The sequence below is a fragment of the Chlorocebus sabaeus genome, chromosome 2 (genome assembly GCF_047675955.1).
Source record: "Chlorocebus sabaeus isolate Y175 chromosome 2, mChlSab1.0.hap1, whole genome shotgun sequence".
In the NCBI taxonomy this organism is placed as follows: Eukaryota; Metazoa; Chordata; class Mammalia; order Primates; family Cercopithecidae; genus Chlorocebus; species Chlorocebus sabaeus.
This window is the reverse complement of record NC_132905.1, coordinates 20716542-20735804: the sequence shown is the minus strand read 5'-3', so window position 1 is coordinate 20735804 and position 19263 is coordinate 20716542. Positions and strand designations below refer to the sequence as shown.

At 48.4% G+C, this 19263-nt stretch overlaps 1 long non-coding RNA gene across 2 annotated transcripts; it reads right to left on the bottom strand.

The window, feature by feature from the left end:
• Positions 1 to 339: 339 nt before the first annotated feature.
• Positions 340 to 16647, bottom strand: LOC119618570 (uncharacterized). Of its 2 annotated transcripts, XR_012089367.1 has the most exons (7): positions 16305 to 16647; positions 15475 to 15572; positions 13879 to 13942; positions 11789 to 11911; positions 10034 to 10724; positions 2465 to 3768; positions 340 to 1628 (listed from the first exon to the last, which is right to left on the bottom strand). It is a non-coding gene; the product is annotated as an uncharacterized lncRNA (long non-coding RNA). The 2 variants fall into 2 exon arrangements; XR_005234950.2 differs by lacking the exon at positions 10034 to 10724 and having other exon boundaries at positions 16305 to 16637.
• Positions 16648 to 19263: the final 2616 nt, after the last annotated feature.

The window sequence follows — 19263 nt, the reverse complement described above, 5'->3', positions numbered from 1 at the left end:
ATTGCCAGTTTCAAGGATGGCTATGTTTAACAACTGGTTTGCAAATTTCCTCAAAATTTAGCAATCAATGTTTGGAAGCACAGACAAGACAGCTCCAGTACACCATGGGTACTAGAGTGAATTTTTCTGGGTCTGCAAGTCTTCCCTGAAAGTCCTGTAGCCTTCAATGTAATGACATTGGTAATAACAGTAATAGATTTTAAATATTGATTAAATCCTTCCTCTGTGCAAAGCATAATAATAAGCACTTAACATGACCTATCTCATTTAAACTACCAATAATCCTGTAAGGCAGGTATTATTGGAGTGGTTTAAAATGGGGGAAAGAGGAAGGGAAAAGTTGTGGTTTTGCCCCCTGGGGATGTCTGGCAATGTCTGGAGACGTTCTTGATTGTCCTAACTGGGTTTGCTACTGGCATCTAGTGGGTAGATGCTGCCAAACATCCTTCAATGCACAGACACACACACCACCTGAGAAAGAATTATCCAGCCCAAAATGTCAGTAGAACTGGGGTTAAGAAATCCTTTATTATGTTATTCCCTGTTTAAAAATTGGAAAATTGACACCCATTGAGATTAAGTTGTCCAAGTTCACAGGGTTTTCACCGAGTCAGTTCTGAGTGAAGTCTAGTTCTCACTCCCTGACTCTCCCTCACCAAATGTAGGGAGAGTTGCTTATTAGAAAGGAAGTAGGCCAGGCACAGTGGCTCACGCCTGTAATCCCAGCACTTTAGGAGGCCGAGGCGGGCAGATCACTTAGGTCAGGAGTTTAAGACAAGCCTGGCCAACATGGTAAAACTTTGTCTCTACTAAAAATTAGCCAAGTGTGATGGCATGTGCCTGTAATCCCAGCTACTTGGGAGGCTGAGGCAGGAGAATCACTTGAACCTGAAAGACAGAGGTTGCAGTGAGCTGAGATCACAACATTGCACTCCAGCCTGGGCAACAGAGCGAGACTCTGTCTCAAAAAAAAAAGAAGAAAGAAAGAAAGAAAGAGAGAAAGAGAGAGGGAGGGAAGGAGGGAAGGAAGGAGGGAGGGAAGGAAGGAAGGAAGGAAGGAAGGAAGGAAGGAAGGAAGGAAGGAAGGAAGGAAGGAAGGAAGGAAGGAAGGAAGGAAGGAAGGAAGGAAGGAAGGAAGGAAGGAAGGAAGGAAGGAAGGAAGGAAGGAAGGAAGGAAGGAAGGAAGGAAGGAAGGAAGGAAGGAAGGAAGGAAGGAAGGAAGGAGCCTGCTGGGCTGGCCGTGGCAATGTGAGTCCAGGATCGGTCTCAAGGAGGCTCGGGCATCACATGTTGAAAGATCCAACCCCAGCTGCTTCTAAAGAGTGAGAAGGGGATGACAGTGACACTCTGTCTCTAAATAAATAAATAAGTGAGGAGATTTGGCCCCAGAAATTGTTCTCAAATTGAGTCAATCTGATGACCCATTGGGCTGTCTGAAAATTCATATAGGACAATAAAATGAAAAGGAACATGGAGATCACTGATTGTATAAATATTTATTAACCACCTAGTCTGTGCCAGCACTCTTCTAGATGGTTCTTCAGACGTACTCTGTGCCTGCACTCTTCTAGGTGGTGGTGGAGTAGTGAACAGAAGAAAATAACTCTTGCCCTCATGGAGTGTACAAGCTGGTGGGGGAGTAGAAAAGCAAATGAAGACGTGGGTTAGAAAAATTACAGTTGTGATAGATGCTGTGAAGGAAGGAAATGTGTGAAGTGCTGTAATAACTAATCTCTGTAGGATCCTCTTTAGAGAGGATAGTCAGGGAAGACTTCTCTGAAGAAAGGATATGTGAGCTAAGATCTGAAGGATGCAAAGCCAGCCACAGGAAGAGAAGAGAACAGGCAGGGCAGGTGATGAGGCTCTGAGCAGAATAAGTTTGGTGTTTTCTAGTCACCAAAAGGAGGTTATTGTGGCCTGGTGCACTGGCTCATGCCTGTAATCTCAGCACTTTGGGAGCCCAACGTGGGAGGATTGCTTGAGGCCAGGAGTTTGAGACCAGCCTGGGCAACAGAGTGAGATCTCCCACCTCTACAAAAAAGGTAAAAATTAGCCATGCGTGGTGGTGTGTGCCTGTAGTCCCAGCTACTCAGGAGGCTGAGAAGGGAGGATTGCTTTAGCTTGAGTTCAAGGCTGCAGTGAGCTAGGATCGAGTCACTGCACTCCAGCCTAAGCAACAGAGTAAGACCCCATCTCAAAAAAAAAAAAAAAGAGAGAGAGAGAGAGAGAGATTATTGTGACTGCAGCACAAGGACAGAGGGAAGGGGCAATTGAGGACCAAGGTAAAGAGATCAGCAGTGACCATGCCACATTGAGCTTTATAGGACTATATTCCACTCATCTGCTTGCGCTCAGGACTCAAAATAGGTGTGACAAAAAGGAAGCCCCAGGCTATAAGGGCTGTGCAGGTAAGTGGCTAAGGAGGATATATTAGTCTGTTCTCACGCTGCTAATAAAGACATACCTGGCCAGGAGCGGTGGCTCACGCCTGTCATCCCAATACTTTGGGAGGCCGAGGTGGGCATATCGCTTGAGGTCAGGAGTTCGAGACCAGCCTGGCCAATATGGTGAAACCCCCCGTCTCTACTAAAAATACAAAAATTAGTTGAGCATGATGACCCATGCCTGTAGTCCCAGCTACTCGGGAGGCTGAGACACGAGAATCACTTGAATCCAGGAGGCAGAGGTTGCAGTGAGCTGAGATTTAAAAAAAAAAAAAAAAAAAGACATATCTGAGACTGGGTAATTTCTAAAGGAAAGAGGTTTAACTGACTCACAGTTCCATATGGCTGGGGAGGCCTCACAACCATGGCAGAAGTCCAACGAAGAACAAAGTTAGGTCTCACATGGCAGCAGGCAATAGAGCTTGTGAAGGGGAACTACCATTTATAAAACTATCAGATCTCGTGAGACTTATCCTCTACCAAGAGAACAGTATAGGGGAAACCGCCCGCATGATTCAATCATCTCCACCTGACCCTGCCCTTGACACGTGAGGATTATTACAATTCAAGGTGAGATTTGGGTAGGGACACAGCCAAACCATATCAGCGGGTGGTGGGGAGGGGTAGCTGTAGGTGCCTAGAGGGACTTCTGGTCTCTCCTGTGCTCCCCCACTCACCTCCCTTAACCCGTCACCTCTGCTGACCCAAGATTCCCAGACGCCAGGATCCAAGATGTGAGTGTGTGTATGTATGTGTACAATAATGATGAAGATCAGATGGCACTGGAGAAATCCTCAGCTCATGGGACTGGAGGACCGGCACGCCTGGCTCTGTGCTGAGAATGTCACAGTAATAATTAGTCATTTGATTAGCAGCTGCCCACTTAACCACTGCACTGTTCAACAACAGTCAGTTGCAGAGTGGGTGAACAAACTAGGCTCTGCCCAGGGAAGCCCAGAATTCCAGAACAGTGAGACTCGTCTCAGAAAACAGAGAATGGCAGAAGGTGGAGAAAGAGAGGAGGAAACAGACCCTGATTAAATTATCTGTGCCAGCTGCTACGTGAAGCTTCACTATATAGGCATTATCTCATTTCATCCTTCCAACAATACACTTCGGTGGTACCCTTTTCCCCATTCTCCACTCGGGAACTGTATTACATCCAGTCAAGTCCACGATTGGGATCCAGGTCTCCCTTTTCCTCGATGAAGTGCCGCCCGATGTCTGGATTTCACCATTAGTGATTCAAGGAACTTCTTTATCTATTCAGAACTTAAAGAAGAGAGCTGAGGAGCCATTGGTGTGCACAAGACAAAGATGGCCTCTGCAAGGAGAGAAAATATGGCCCCAATGAGAGGAGGAAACGCTAAACAGAATTTGCCGGAACTCTCCAGAAATAATGACTGCCCAGGAAAAGAGCAAAGGTAATGGGAACTTGGGGACCCATTTGACTGTGTAAAGGGGGTAATATTTTTGAAACTATCAAATAGATCCATCTACTTTTCATCCCTGTGAGTCATGACACTCTGTGTCTCTTCTTTCCACCACCCCCAGCCCCATTAAATCAAGAGGAGTGCAGACCCCACCTGAAATAAAGAGGCCATCCTTTAGCTTTGAATCTGTGCAGAGATCATAGTCTTAAAATTTAGGCTAGTGGGGAATATGGAGAGGTTCTTAATTTCAAAAACTTCCCTTTCCATAGCAAAGGCAAAGCTGGGAGTTCTCAGCTCTGGCAACATTATAAGCAGTCATGATGGGATTCAGTAAACGAGCTCAGAAGAAGGGGATCTCTTCCAAGCCCAGAGGTGGAACCAAGGAGACAGGGACATTTAGAGAAAATGCAACCAAGAGAAAGACATTGCCTGGGATGCTCAGGGATTCAGTGCCCCCACCTCTTTCAGCCCTTGCCCCAGTGTGGGATGGAAAGAAAGTAGGAATCTGGGGCCGGGTTTGGTGGCTCACACCTATAATCCCAGCACTTTGAGAGGCTGAGACCGGAGAATCACTTGAGGTCGGGAGTTTGAGACCAGCCTGTCCAACATGGTGAAACCCCATCTCTACAAAAAACACAAAAATTAGCCAGGCATGGTGGCGTGCACCTTTAGTCCCAGCTACTTGGGAGGCTGAGGCGGGAGGGTCACTTTAACCTGGGAGGTAGAGGCTGCAGTGAGCCGAGATCATGCCACTGCACTCCAGCCTAGGCAACAGAGGAAGACTCAGTCTCAAAAAAAGGAAAATAGAACTCCCAGAAGGTGAGAGGATGAGGAGAAATCAGAAGGGGTTTTGCTTCGTTGAAGCTCTGAGACTGTGCCTCTGGGTGCCCAAGGAGCTGCCAAGGCAGCAGAGAGATAGTCACAGCCTTGGGGGATCCATCAGGGGGCAGTCACAAAAACAGAGCCTCTACAAGCACTGTGGGAATCAGATTTCACATTGAAACAAGAACTCACGCAGATGTGGGAGGACTTAGAGGTGGAAATCAGAGGGCAAGACAAAGAACCACTATCACGTCTGCTGGAGCCACTGATGTGAGTGGACACACCAGAGCTTGCAGGATAATCCAACAAGCTATTCCTGTCTGCCCAAAGGAGGCCACGAATGAGGTCCTTATAGAGGGGTTGTAGCAATGGAGACAAAAAAAAAAAAGACAAATTTGAGAGATGTTTAGAGGTGGAACTGAAAGTCCAGAAATGGTACAGCAGGGAGAGGGGAGAGAAAGAGGGGGGCCCAAGGGGATCCTAGATTTTTGGCTTGAGCAGCTAAGTGGACTGAACACTGTGCAGTAAGATGGGGAAGATGGGAGAGGGAACAGGGTCAGGACTAGAGTGAGCAAGTGAGGTACTCACTTCAGACACCAAACACAAGACTGTGCCTCCAAAAAATCATTAATCAAGATAAATAATGTTTTAATGCAATAATTTTTTTAAAAAATCAAAATGAATGCAAAAAAAATCCATGAAGAACAAGATCAGGGTTACTGATTTTTCCTTTTGCCTCAGGCTTCAATATGGCTCAGCACAGCACTATTACTGATCCTGTCTTGATTAAAATGTTTGATCTTTTGCTCACCATGGATTTTTTTTGCATTCACTTATTCCTTTTTAATATTGCATCAAAATATTATTTGATGGCTGTGTTTCTGGTGCCCCCTCACATTTTGCACCTAGGATGAGAGCTTCACTCATCTCCCCATTTCCAGCCCTTAGGAATAGGTCTGGGGAAAGGAGACTAAGTAAGGTTCAGTCTTGGATATACATGGGGATTAAATTAGACCTCAGGGCTGAGCATGGTGGCTCACTCCTGTAATCCCAGCACTTTGGGAGACCGAGGCAGGCGGATCACCTGAGGGCAGGAGTTAGAGATCAGCCTGGCCAACTTGGCAAAATCCCGTCTCTACTCAAAATACAAAAATTAGCTGCGCATGGTGGCAGGTGCCTGTAATCCCAGCTACTTGGGAGGCTGAAGCAGGAGAATTGCTTGAACCTGGGAGACGGAGGTTGCAGTGCACCAAGATTGCATTACTGCACTCCAGCCTGCCCCTGGGCAACAGAGCAAGACTCGGTTCTCAAAATAAATAAATAAATAATCTTAGGTGTGAAGTGCCTGGACCAGTGTTGAGCTTTAACCTGTGTTGTAGTGGATTCTGTGGGTACCTGGCTCGTTCCATAGGTCTAACCATTTCAGGACACAACAGCTGCCATCACCTGCATTTCCTGCCTCAGGATGCTCTTGGCTACCAAATGAGAGATGCTGGAAGTGCTGGGTAATTAACAGCACCCCCATCCCCACTCCCCCACCCCCCAAACCCCCCCCCCCCCCCCCACCCAGCAGCCTTCTGAGGCAGGAGAATAGGGTCTGGAGGCAGGGAACCTAAGGCTCTTTCAGGCTGACTTCCTAGAACTAAATTGAAAGAAAAACTCTAACTTTCCATACCTAAGTAACAGAAGAACCAGAGTCTACTCCCTTTGCGAACCGCCACCTTTTCTGCAGGGCAGATGGGAAATGAAAGTACCAAGACGTTTGCATAGGAGTGTAACTTTGTGATTTCACTTCAGCCTCCGATTGCGTACCACCACTTCATTTACATGAGGTGAACACCAAGTGGCCAATGGGAAACCTCTAGTGGATATTTGGACCAGAGAAGATTCTGTATCCAGGGCCTGCTCCCACACTGTAGAATGTACTTTCATTTTTAATAAATCTCTGCTTTTGTTGCTTCATTCTTTCCTTGCTTTGTGCATTTTGTCCAATTCTTTGTTCAAGATGCCAACAACCTGAACACCCTCCACCAGTAACACTTCAACTAGTGATCCACAGGAGTTGGTGTATAAATACCCCAGCTCCCTCACCCCTCAGATGGGATCATTTTGAGATATATACGTTGCACCATTTCCCAGAGTCCATGTGAGATGAAGCTCCAGTTGTCCAAAGTGTAACTGATTGGATAATATACCCATATGTTCTGTCCCTTCCCCATCTCACTTCCCTCCCCTGTTAATGGCATTTCCTGGGGTGATTTCCCAAGACCACTGCCTGTACTTGAATCCTTGTCTCAGGGCCTGCTTTTAGGACAACTGAACCAAGAGACCTATGTGTCCTTCCTTTTTCTCCCTCTTCCCTGTGGAAACATAGAATGTTCTGCACACACTTGGAAGTCTGAGCATACCCTCTAAGGAAAGACCCCTGACTCCCAGCACTCCCCTGGGATGGAGGTCTGTGGAGTGGTAATCGCCAGCCAGTGCTAGGAGGCCTGGATCTGAAATGGGCTTAGCTGTGTTTCTGTAATCTCTGCACCTTAGTGGAAAAATAATTGGTAGACACCTTTCTTGGCCATTAATTCTTTACAGCCAACACTGAGCCCTTGAGGCAAAAACTGATTGTCTGCAGTTACTGCCTGCCTGGTCCTGAATTCAGAACAGGAAGCTTGACTCTCCTGCCACCCTCTATTACAGACAACCACTCCTTCCTCCTGCAGAGATGAGATTCCCTCCCTCACTTCCTCCCAGAGTCCAAGAGGGGCCAGAGAAGGCTGGTTGTACAGATTGGAGGAGACAAAAATGCCCCTCAAGCCAGAGGAACTAAGGGTTGAGAGCCATGAGTAAAAAATCATGGAAGCCTTTATTCATGCTTTCTTTTTTAAAAATATTTTTCAATATGCACACTTTTTGCCCATTAATACCCACACGACAACTTTATGCAGTAGATGTTACTCTTAACACCCATTTTATAGATGAAGAGGTTCAGAGAAAAGGAGGGGCTTAGCCCAGGCCACATAGAGAATAAATTGATTTGGACACAGGTCTGTTGGACTGCAAACACTATTCTCTTCTTCATGCTATAGGTTGTTTTTCTCCCTTCAGTAAATGTTTCTTGAGCACCTATATGTCCCAGGCCCATGCTGGGCCGAAGGAGGACACAAAGATAGGTAAGAAACATTTGTTCCTTTCAGGAGGAAGAGATAAAATCTCCCCGATTCTTCCCATTTCTGCCCATTCCCTATACAGAGGGTAAGCATTTGCTTGTTGTTTGTTTTTTGTTTTTTGTTTTGAGACAGAGTCTCGCTCTGTTGCCCAGGCTGCAGTGTCGTGATCTTGGCTCACTGCAACCTCTGCCTCCCGGTTCAAGTGATTCTCCTGCCTCAGCCTCCCGGGTAGACGGGACTACAGATGCCTGCCACCACGCCTGGCTAATTTTTGTATTTTTAATAGAGATGGAGCTTCTCCATTTTAGCCAGGCTAGTCTCAAACTCCTGACCTCACGTGACCTGCCCGCCTCGGCCTCCCAAAGTGCTGGGATCACAGGCATGAGCCACCACACCCAGCCAGCATCTATTTTTATAAGATGTATATATTGCCTATAGTAGCTTTAATGCTACAAATTTGAGTAGGTGCAGCAGAGACCATGTGGCCCACGAAGCTGAAATATTGACAGCCTGGCCCTTTACAGGAAAAGTTTGCCAACTTCTGGTCTATACCGTGCCAGGCACTGACGATGCACCACCACATTTACTTCTCAACTCGCCTCTGGAAGGTGTCCTACTACGATGTCCACGCTATAGATGAGAAATGAGGCTCAGACGCAGGAGATGGCTTGTCCCATCGTTGGAAATGTATAAAGTTGGATAATTCCAAAGCCCCCTATGGCTCCAAGCCACATCACAAATGTTGATGGCCAATGTTTTGAAACATTGGCATTCACTCTTGAAAGAGCTCACAACCAGCTGGGCATGGTAGCTCACGCCTGTAATCCCAGCACTTTGGGAGACTGAGGCAGGCAGATCACAAGATCAGGAGATTGAGACCATTCTGGCTAATACGGTGAAATCCCATCTGTACTAAAAATACAAAAAATTAGCCAGGTTTGGTGGCAAGCGCCTGTAGTTCCAGCTACTTGGGAGGCTGAGGCAGGAGAATCACTTGAACCCGGGAGGTGGAGGTTGCAGTGAGCCAAGATCGTGCCACTGAACTCCAGCCTGGGGGGGAAAGCAAGACTCCATCTCAAAAAAAAAAGAGAGAGAAGAAAGAAAGAACTCACAACCTCCATCAGCAGTGGGCCACTGGACTATCCCCGTGACCCCCACTCCCCAAACAGCTGACATCTGCCACGTTGTCTTAGAGAGACCTGAACCTGGTCAGCTCCCCAGCCCTGCATGGGTGCCCTTCTCCTACAAGCACCAGAAGACCTTTCACTGTGGTGAACAGGCATTCATGAGTTCATCCAAAATCTGAGGCGGGTGTCATGATTTTCTGTTACTCAGCTTTTGTGGGAGGGCAGGTTCACATCTGGAGGAGGAGCTGAAAGTTGGCTGGAGTGTGCCACATGACAAAAGTGGCCCGTTTACAAGAAGCTCCTTTAACTTGGTCTTTGTTTTTCTCTACTCCTGTGAGACAGGTAAGATGCTTAAATCTACACTTTTTTTTTTTTAAGAGACAAGTTCTTGCTCTCTTGCCCACGCCAGAGTGCAATACCACAATCCTAGCTCACTGTAGCCTTGAACTCCTGGGATCAAGCGATCCTCCCACATAGCTGGGACTACAGGTGCCCACCACCATGCCCAGCTAATTTTTTTTTTTTTTTTGGTAGAGATGAGGTTTTGCTGTGTTGCGCGAGCTGGTCTCAGAGTCCTGGGGTGAAGTGATCCTCCCGCCTTGGCCTCCCAAAGTGCTAGGATTAGCAGGCCTGAGCCACCACACCCAACTACATTACCTAGTTCTTTTTTTTTTTTTCTTTTTTTTGAGATGGAATCTCGCTCTGTCTCCCAGGCTGGAGTGCAGTGGTGCGATCTCGGCTCACTGCAACCTCCACCTCAAAGGTTTAAGCAATTCTCCGACTTCAGCCTCCTGAGTAGCTGGGATTACAGGCCTGCACCACCACACCCAGCTAATTTTTGTATTTTCAGTAGAGACTGGGTTTCGCCATGTTGGTCAGGCTGGTCTCGAACTCCCGACCTCAGGTGATCCACTCGCCTTGGCCTCCCAAAGTGCTGGGATTATAGGCATGAGCCAGCGCACTCAACTACATTAACTAGTTCTTATCAGGAGTTGACCGCCTGTAGCAGATGCAGTTTGTACTGTTGTCCTCTCAGCACTTACCTTCACAAGCCAAAGGCTTACTGGGAACTTCTGCCTCCCAGCCCTGGGGCTTCTTAATTTCTGGCTGTGGAAGAAGATTCAGCCAATCAAGCAAGCAGGAAATGCCAGAGTGAACACTCCTGGAAGAAAGCTTCAACCAAGGACAGCTGGGCAGTTAACGTATGAACACCCAGCTTTCTCCCTGCTTGACTGGGGTGTGTTCTGCACAGTCTCCCAGAGTTCACAGAGGCATGAAGCTCCAGTTGCTCTGGGCTGTCCTCATCCCACTAACACATTTGCTGACTTCCTCCCATTCCCTGTCTCGTATCTTCTCCTACTGGTGCTTGCTGGGATCACCTCCCAAATCAACTACTTGTAAAATAATACTGAGAATCTTGTCTCAGAGGCTGCTTCCAGAAAAACTCAAACAAAGACAAGCACCAAGAGTTCTTCATGTCCTCTCACCTGATCCTGACCACCGCCCTCAGAGCCAGCTTCATCCCCATTTTTCTGAGGTGTAGGCTGACAGGCTCATAGAAGTAAAGCAAGCAGAACCCCAGCCCCAGCAAGGGCCAGAGTGCTCAAGAAAAGGTCCTGCATCAGGCGCAGTGGCTCACGTCTATAATCCCAGTGCTTTGGGAGGCCAAGGCAGGCAGATCACTTGAGTCCAGGAGTTCGAGAGCAGCCTGGGCAACATGGCAAAACCTTGTGCCTACAAAAAAAAAAAAAAAATCAGTCAGGCATGGTGGTTCACGCCTGTAATCCCAGCACTTTGGGAGGCCGAGGCGGGCGGATCACGAGGTCAGGAGATCGACACCATCCTGGCTAACATGGTGAAACCCCGTCTCTACTAAAAGTACAAAAAGTTAGCCGGGAGTGGTGGAGGGTGCCTGTAGTCCCAGCTACTGGGGAGGCTGAGGCAGGAGAAAGGTGTGAACCTGGGAGGCAGAGCTTGCAGTGAGCCGAGATTGCGCCACTGCACTCCAGCCTAGGGGACAGAGTAAGACTCTGTCTCAAAAAAAAAAAAAAAAAAAAAAAAAAAAATTCAAAAACTTAGCCAGGTGTCGTGGCTTATGCCTGTGGTCCCAGCTACTCAGAAGGCTGAGGTGGGAGGATCCCTTGAGCCCAGGAGATGGAGGCTGCAATAAGCCATGACATGCCACTGAACTCCAGCTTGGGTGACAGAGCAAAACCCTATCTCAAATAACTAAATAAAATAAAAAGAAAGGGTCATGGTGGGAGGGGATGCAAGCCTGTCTTCACCACAGAGTGAAACTGTCCCAGACCGAGGCTGCACCCCAACCTTCCAGCTCTTTCTGCTCCAGGTCCAGCTCCCACTTCCCATGTCGCCATCCTCTATCCATGAAGATGGCTGGAATGCGACCAGAATCAGCCTGTCATAAAAGATGGAGACCTAAGAGCTCTCCATAAAAATGATTTCCATGGCAAAATTAGGAGGGAAAAAGAGCATGGATGAAAGTTGCATTTATTAAATAACAATCGCAAATGCTCACTTCATGCTTACTGTATGCTAGCTGCTGTTCTAAGTGCTTTACAATAAAATAATTTGTTAAAATTTTTGCACAATTCTTCGAGATAGGTACTATTGCTTTCTTCATTTTACAGTCAAGGAAACTGAGGCATGAGAAAGTTATGAAGTTTGTCCAGGGTCATAAAGCTAGCAGATGAGGGAACTAGACTCAGGCAGTAAAACTGCAAATACAGTCATGACAATGAGCCACACAACAGTGAGTGGGTCAAGGAGGAGCCACTTACACAAAGATCCTCCCGTAAGATTATAACCGTATTTTCACCATACTTTTCTATGTTTAGATGAGGTCGGAGGTGGAACTGGACTCCAGAGGTGGAGCTTGGACACCAGACCAGATTGAAGGCGAGCTGAAACAGGAAAGAGGTAAAAGGACGCTCTGTAAGACACACCACCAGTGCCCTGTCAGTTTACTGTTGCCATGGCAACACCCGGCTGTTATCACCCTTTCCCATGGCGATGACCCATCTACCCAGAAGTTACTGCTCTTTTTCTAGAAATTCTGCATAATCCACCCCTTAATTTGTGCGTAATTAAAAGTGGATCTCGACCAATTGCAGTGGCTCATGCCTGTAATCCCAGCACTTTGAAAGGCTGAGGCGGGAGGATTACCTGAGGTCAGGAGTTTGAGACCAGCCTGGCCAGCATGGTGAAACCCGGTCTCTACTAAAAATACAAAAATCAGCTGGGTGTGGTGGCAGGCGCCTGTAATCCCAGCTACTACAGAAGCTGAGGTGGGAGAATCGCTTGAACCCGGGAAGCAGAGGTTGCAACGAGTCGAGATCACGCTAATGCACTCCAGCCTGGGTGACACAGCGAGACTCGATCTCAGGAAAAAAAAAAAGTGAATATCAGTATGAGTGCAGAATTGCCCCTGGCCCTGAGCTGCTATTCTGTGCACACTGCCTGTGGCAGTACCTCTGTGGCTGCTGTACGCTGCTTCAATAAAAGTTGCTAACATCACCTTGAATTCCTTCCTAGACAAAGACAAGAACTCTCCCAAACTAAGCCCCAATTCTGGGGCTTCCCGTCTGGCGTCATCCATACACAGACACTTCCCACTGTGTTACCATCGCCGGTGGTATGGGGTCAGTTGCACGCTGTAGTTTGTAGCCTACGGTGGCAAGCTGCACCATCCCTAGTGTGCGGGAGGCTATCCCATCTAGGGATGTACAGTGGACTCTATGATGTTCACACAGGGTTGAAATCACCAAATGCAACTTTTCTCAGAACATATCCCCGTCTTTAAGGGACACATGGCTGTACTCCCCACCTTCTTCCCCATAGGGTGTCTGTGGCACAAAGTGGGTTCTGTCAATGATCCGTCGACACTGTGACACTGCGAGACAGCGCCCCCTATAGGCCTGGTGGTCCCAGTTTTCGTTTTCATTTAGATGCAAAGGAAGCTCTGGCATCTGCCTAGGGTGGGGTGAATTTTTTAGGTGGGGGGTGGGGAATGGAGTCTCCCTCTGCTGCCCACGCTGGAGTGCCGTGGTGTGATCTCAGCTCACTGCAGCCTCCAACTCCCGGGTTCAAGCGATTCTCCTGCCTCAGCCTCTGAAGTAGCTGGAATTACAGGTGCGCACCACCATGCCCTTTTGTATTCTTAGTAGAGACGGGGTTTTTACCATATTTAACCAGGCTGGTCTCAAACTCCTGACCCTCAATTGATCCACCCACCTCAGCCTCCCAAAGTGCTGGGATTACAGGCGTGAGCCACTGCACCTGGCCTTAGGGCAGGGTGAAAGAGGCTTAACCTAGGCTCTCTGGGGACAAAAACGGAGGCCCAAAACGTGTGATGACCTTCTTAGCTTTTTTTTTTTTCTTGAGATGGAGTTTTGCTCTTGTCACCCAGGCTGGTATGCAGTGGCGCAATCTCGGCTGGCTGCAACCTCCACCTCCCGGGTTCAAGCAATTCTCGTGTCTCAGCCTCCCGAGTAGCTGGGACTACAGGTGCCTGCCACCATGCCTGGCTAATTTTTGTATTTTTTAGTAGAGACAGGGTTTCGCTGTGTTGGCCGGGCTGGTCTCAAACTCCTGACCTCAGGTGATCCACCCGCCTCGGCCTCTCAGAGTGCTAGAATTACAGGCGTGAGCCACCGCTCCTGGCCAGCTTTGTTTTTTATCATCTTTATTGATACATAACTTACATATGGTAAAGTGTACCCATTTTAAGTAGACAGTTCAATGAGTTTTGACGAATACATACATTTGTGTAGACATCGCAGTAATCATGATCTGGAACATTTCCCTCACTCTTTCCTGCCTCTCAACAGTCAATTCCCTCCTTCAGTCACCAGCCTGGGCAGCCACTTACCTGCTTTGTGTCCCTTCAGTTCCACCTTTCCTAGTGTGGTCCTCTGAGCATCTTCCTCTCGGCTCTGCAGGAGGATTTTAACACTCAGGGCCCCAGGCCCTGCATGCACCCAGGGAGCCCGCTGCTGACAATGGGACCCACATATCCGTGTTTCAACGATGCTCGCCAATGCCTGAGACCACTGCCTTGGGACTGCGATTTTTGGATGGCCCACCTGGGCCTGTCGCATCTGGTTATGTCCTCTGAGACAAGCAGTGTGCCCGGGCTAGGCTAGTCGAGGTGCCTGAAAACAACTCATTTCCCCTCACTCTCCTAAAAGGACCCGCTCAGCTTCTCCTGCCTGTGACATTAGAGGGCCGCCATGTGAGGCAGCTGTTGCTGCCAGAATAAAGGCTGCAGTGAAACGCACATGAACCCCCGAGGTAATCAGGAACAGGCTTCCACTTATATCTGTCCAGATGACAGCATGTGGAACTAATGATGAGTAAAAGGTCTGCAAGTCACAGCCTGGCCAGGCCGGAAACCTGCATGCACCAGCCTTAGGAAAGATCTGAGAGGGAACCTCAGTGCTGCTTCCTACAGGATTCTGACAGGCTCAAAGACGACGCTGCTAACTGAAGTGTGCTGTGGGCTGTGAGTAACTGTCTCTGATCTTCCCCGTGGCCTCGTGCTCTCCACCTGACACATGGCCAACCAGGATTTTCCTCATCAGCATTTCTTTTGGGTTTTTTTTTTTTTTTTTTGAAATGGAGTTTCACCCTTGTTGCCCAGGCTGGAGTACAATGGCGCAGTCTCGGCTCTCTGCTACCTCCACCTCCTGGGTTCAAGTGATTCTCCTGCCTCAGCCTCCTAAGTAGCTGAGATTACAAGTGCCTGCCACCATGCCTGGCTAATTTTTGTATTTTTAGTAGAGACAGGGTTTCACCATATTGGCCAGGTTAGTCTCGAACTCCTGACCTCAGGTGATCCACCCGCCTCGGCCTCCCAGAGTGCTGGGAATACAGGCATGAGCCACCGCACCCGGCATTCTCATCAGCATTTCTATCTCCCCACTGCCCTGGAAACCTGAGCAATGATCCTGAGTCTACACACCAGCACCAACTGGATTTCCATTCTGCTGACTGGTCTGCTTCCACATTTGCCACAATAGACAATTTCAAAAGCTTCTATTTTTTTAAGAGATGGGGTCTTGGCTGGGTGCAGTGGCTCACACCTGTAATCCCAGCACTTTTGGAGGCCGAGGTGGGCATATCACTTGAGGTCAGGAGTTCGAGATCAGCCTGGCCAACATGGTAAAACCCCCGTCTCTACTAAAAATACAAAAGTTAGTTGGACATGATGGCCCATGCCTGTAGTCCCAGCTACTCGGGAGGCTGAGACACGAGAATCACTTGAATCCAGGAGGCAGAGGTTGCAGTGAGCTGAGATTCAACCACTGCACTCTAGCCTGGGTGACAGAGCAAGACTCTGTCTCAAAAAAAGAAAAAAGAAAAAGAGATGGGGTCTCGCTATGTTGTCCAGGTTGGATTTACACTCCTAGACTCAAGTGAGCCTCCTGCTCCAGCCTCCCAAGTAGCTGGGACTATGGGTACTCACCACCATACCCAGTTTCTTCCAGGAGCTTGTTGATCCCAGTCTGACTCTAAGCAGCAGGAGACGTAGGACTGAGTGAGGAATTCGGCTCCAGCCACCACCTGTGTAAACAGAGGCTGCAGCTCTTACCTGGCCTAAAGAACAACGTGGCTGTGGCACCAACAGTCATATCCAGACAAGTCCAGGAAGGCCAAGGTCAGCTCTGACGGCCACACATGAATCTGAGCACATGAGCGGTGAGCAGCCAGAAGGATGAACAGACTTGAAACCAGGTCACAAGAGGGATATCTACGGGTGTGTTAGTCCGTTCTCACACTGCTATAAAGATAATACTGAGACCGAGTAATTCATAAAGAAGAGAGGTTTAATTGACTCGTGATTTGGTATGGCTGGGGAGGCCTCAGGAAACTTAATCATGTCAGAAGGTGGAGGGGAAGCAGGCATGTCTTACCTGGCAGCAGGAGAGAGAGAGGAGAGAGAAAGGGGAGAATGTGGGGAGAAGGAGAGGGAGGGAGGGAAAGAGAGAGAGGAAAAGGGAGAGGGAGAGGGAAGGGGAGGGGGAGGGAGGGACAGGGAGAGACAGGGAGAGGGAGAGAGAGAGAGAGAGGAAGAGACAGGGAGGGAGAGGGAGGGAGAGGGAGGGGAGAGAGAGGGAGAGACAGGGAGGGAAAGGGAGGGAGAGGGAGAGAGGGGGAGAGAGAGAAAGGGAGAAGTGTCCGGAGCTGCGCGCCCCGGCCATGGCAAGTAATTATTGACGATTAAACGCCTGAGCGCTATTCATTTCCACCTCTCACCTCCTTCCTAGATTTGTCCTTTTCCCCTGTATTAAATACCTCACACAAGATGGCGCTCTTCCTGCTTCTTCTTCACCCATCTTTCCTGCGCGCGCGAAAATTGTTACTTTATAGCGCAGGCGCAACATGACATCCGACCGTGGAAACCGAAACCTGCCTGGCCACGCCCTCCGAAATGAGATCATTTCCACCTTGGCCCAACCCCTTCCTCTCCAAGTGTATATAAGGCACTGCATTACCGCCATTAAACGAGACTTGATCAGAGCACTGTCTTGTCTCCATTTCTCGTGTCTCTTGTTCCCCAAATTCCCACTCCCTCCTCCAGGGCCTGCTTCGACGATCCCGCGGGCCGGGATAGAGAAGGAGAGAGAGGGATGGAGAGGGAGAGAGAGGGATGGAGAGGGAGAGAGAGGAAGAGAGAGGGAGAGAGAGGGATGGAGAGGGAGAGAGAGGAAGAGAGAGGAAGAGAGAGGGAGAGATTGAGAGAGAGAGAGAGCAAAGGGGAAACTGCCACTTATAAACCATTAGATCTCATGAGAACTCCCTCACTATCACGAGAACAGCATGGGAGAAACCACCCCTGTGACCCAATTGTCTCCCACCAGGTGCCTCCCTCCACGTAGGGATTACAATTTGAGATGAGATTTGGGTGCGGACACAGAGCCAAACCGTATCAGGGAGACTATGGGCACTTAGGCAGAAGAGAGAACATGAATAGAGCATCTGAGTGCTGACCCCAACATCTGAAAGACCCATTTGTTGGAAACAGATGTATTTGCACAGCCTCGGGCACAGCCAGGACCAGTGGGTAGACAATTCAAGGAAGGTAATTGTTTATATAAAGAATTAATAACACACAGTGAAAGATGTCCAACAATGGACTTGGACCCCCAGTTAAGCAGTGAACTTTCCGTCAGGGGTGTAGCCAAATAAGGGCCAGAAAACTTCTAGGTGAATAAGAGGCTTGACAATTAGAAGACTTGGATTCGGGGACCTTCGAGAACCTTCTGTTAATAGCTGTGAGCTTCTTTCAGGCAGGAATGAGCTGCTGTTCATTTTTCTACCACTGTAATCACACTGATAGCCACCAGGTGGCAACAAAGCCACAGCTTCAGCACCACGGAGTACGTCTTAGCCTACCGAAAACCCATTGGAAACAAGCCCGCTGCTCCCTCAACCAAAGCATAAACAACCAACTGATTCCGATAAATTAACATTTCTGTACAAACACTATAAATCAAGTTCTCAGCCGGGCATGGTATAATCCCAGCACTTTGGGAGGCCAAGGTCGGCGAATCACAAGGTCAGAAGTTTGAGACCAGCCTGGCCAACATGGTGAAATCCCACCTCTACTTAAAAATACAAAAATTAGCCAGGAGTGATGACACACACCTGTAATCCTATTTCTCAGGAGGCTGAGACAAGAGAATTGCTTGAACCCAGGAGGTGTAGGTTGCAGTGAAACAGGAGAATTGCTTGAGCCCAGGAGGTGGAGGTTGCAGTGAGCTGAGATCGTGCTACTGCACTCCAGCCCTGGGGGCAGAGCGAGACTCCATCTCAGAAATAAATAAATAAATAAACAAATACATAAAAACTTATCAGTAGAGCTTTAGTTACCAGCATGACAAAGAGGGCTCTAGGTGAAGTGTGTAATTGTAATTTTCTTTAGAGATTTATCACCTTTTTTGTTTTAATTTTCCGGTGAAGTACAACATGCATACAGTAGCATGCACAAATCATAAGTGCACAGCTCAGTGCATTTTCATCAACAGCGCACCCTAGTACCCAGTTCAAGAAACAAAATCCGACCAGAATTCCAGCAGCCCCTCATACCCTTTCCTAGCTCTCCCCTCCCTAGGTCACGGTGACAGCCACTACCAGCTTTCAGCTTTAATGGACACCACCATGCAGCTTTCCAAAGTGATTGTGCCAATTTCCACTGCCACCAATAATCTGAGAGTCCCAGTGGCTCCAGAGCCACACTGGAATTTTCTGTATGGATAAATTTTGGTGGAGGAAATGTGGGATCTGGTGAGGACATCCCTGCACCCCTTTGAAGGTGGTGTGTCTGGGCAGCACTAACCAGAAGGTGGAAGATTCCATCCCACCAGCACATCCTGGTGAACGCATCAGCACACTAATATCTGCTGAATGGAGAGTCTCGCTTCACGTGCTCTGCACAATGTCCCAGAGTGGCACTGCTCTCAATTAGCACTTACTTTGTATGCTGCAGTTTTGTTTTTGTTTTATTGATAGGGTCTCACTTTGTCACCCAGGCTGGAGTGCATTAGCTCACTGCAACCTCAAAACCCTGGGTTCAAGCACCTTTCTGCCTCAGCCTCCCAAGTAGGTGGAACTACAAGTGTGTGCTACTGTGTCTAGCTGTATGTGGACTCTTCTTTCTTCTTCTTTTTTTTTCTTTTTTTTTTTTTGAGATGGAGTCTTGCTCGCTCTATCGCTCAGGCTGGAGTGCAGTGGCACAGTCTTGGCTAACTGCACTGCAACCTGCGCCTCCCCAGTTCAAGTGATTCTCTTCCCTCAGCCTCCTGAGTGGGTGGAATTGCAGGCATGGGCGACCACACCCAGCTAATTTTTGTATTTTTAGTAGAGACGGGGTTTCACCATGTTGACCAGCTGAGAGACAGGAGAGGGGGAGAGAGAGAGAGAGAGAGACAGAGAGACAGAGAGACAGAGAGGGAGAAGGAGGGAGAGGGAGACAGGGAGAGAGAGAGGAAGGGAGAGCAGTCGTACAATCATGACTCTCGAACTCCTGACCTCAGGTGATCCACCCGCCTCAGCCTCCCAAAGTGCTGGGATTACAGGCGTGAGCCACTGCGCCCAGCCCGTTTTTGGACTTTTCTAAGAGCTGAGGATGAAGGTGTAAAAAGACAGACAGCATCCCTGCTCCACTGATGCTGACATTCTAGTTGGGGATGGGAGAGGCAGAAAGAAATATCTCAGGTGATGAAAAGTTCTATGAAAAAAAATGGAACAGGGG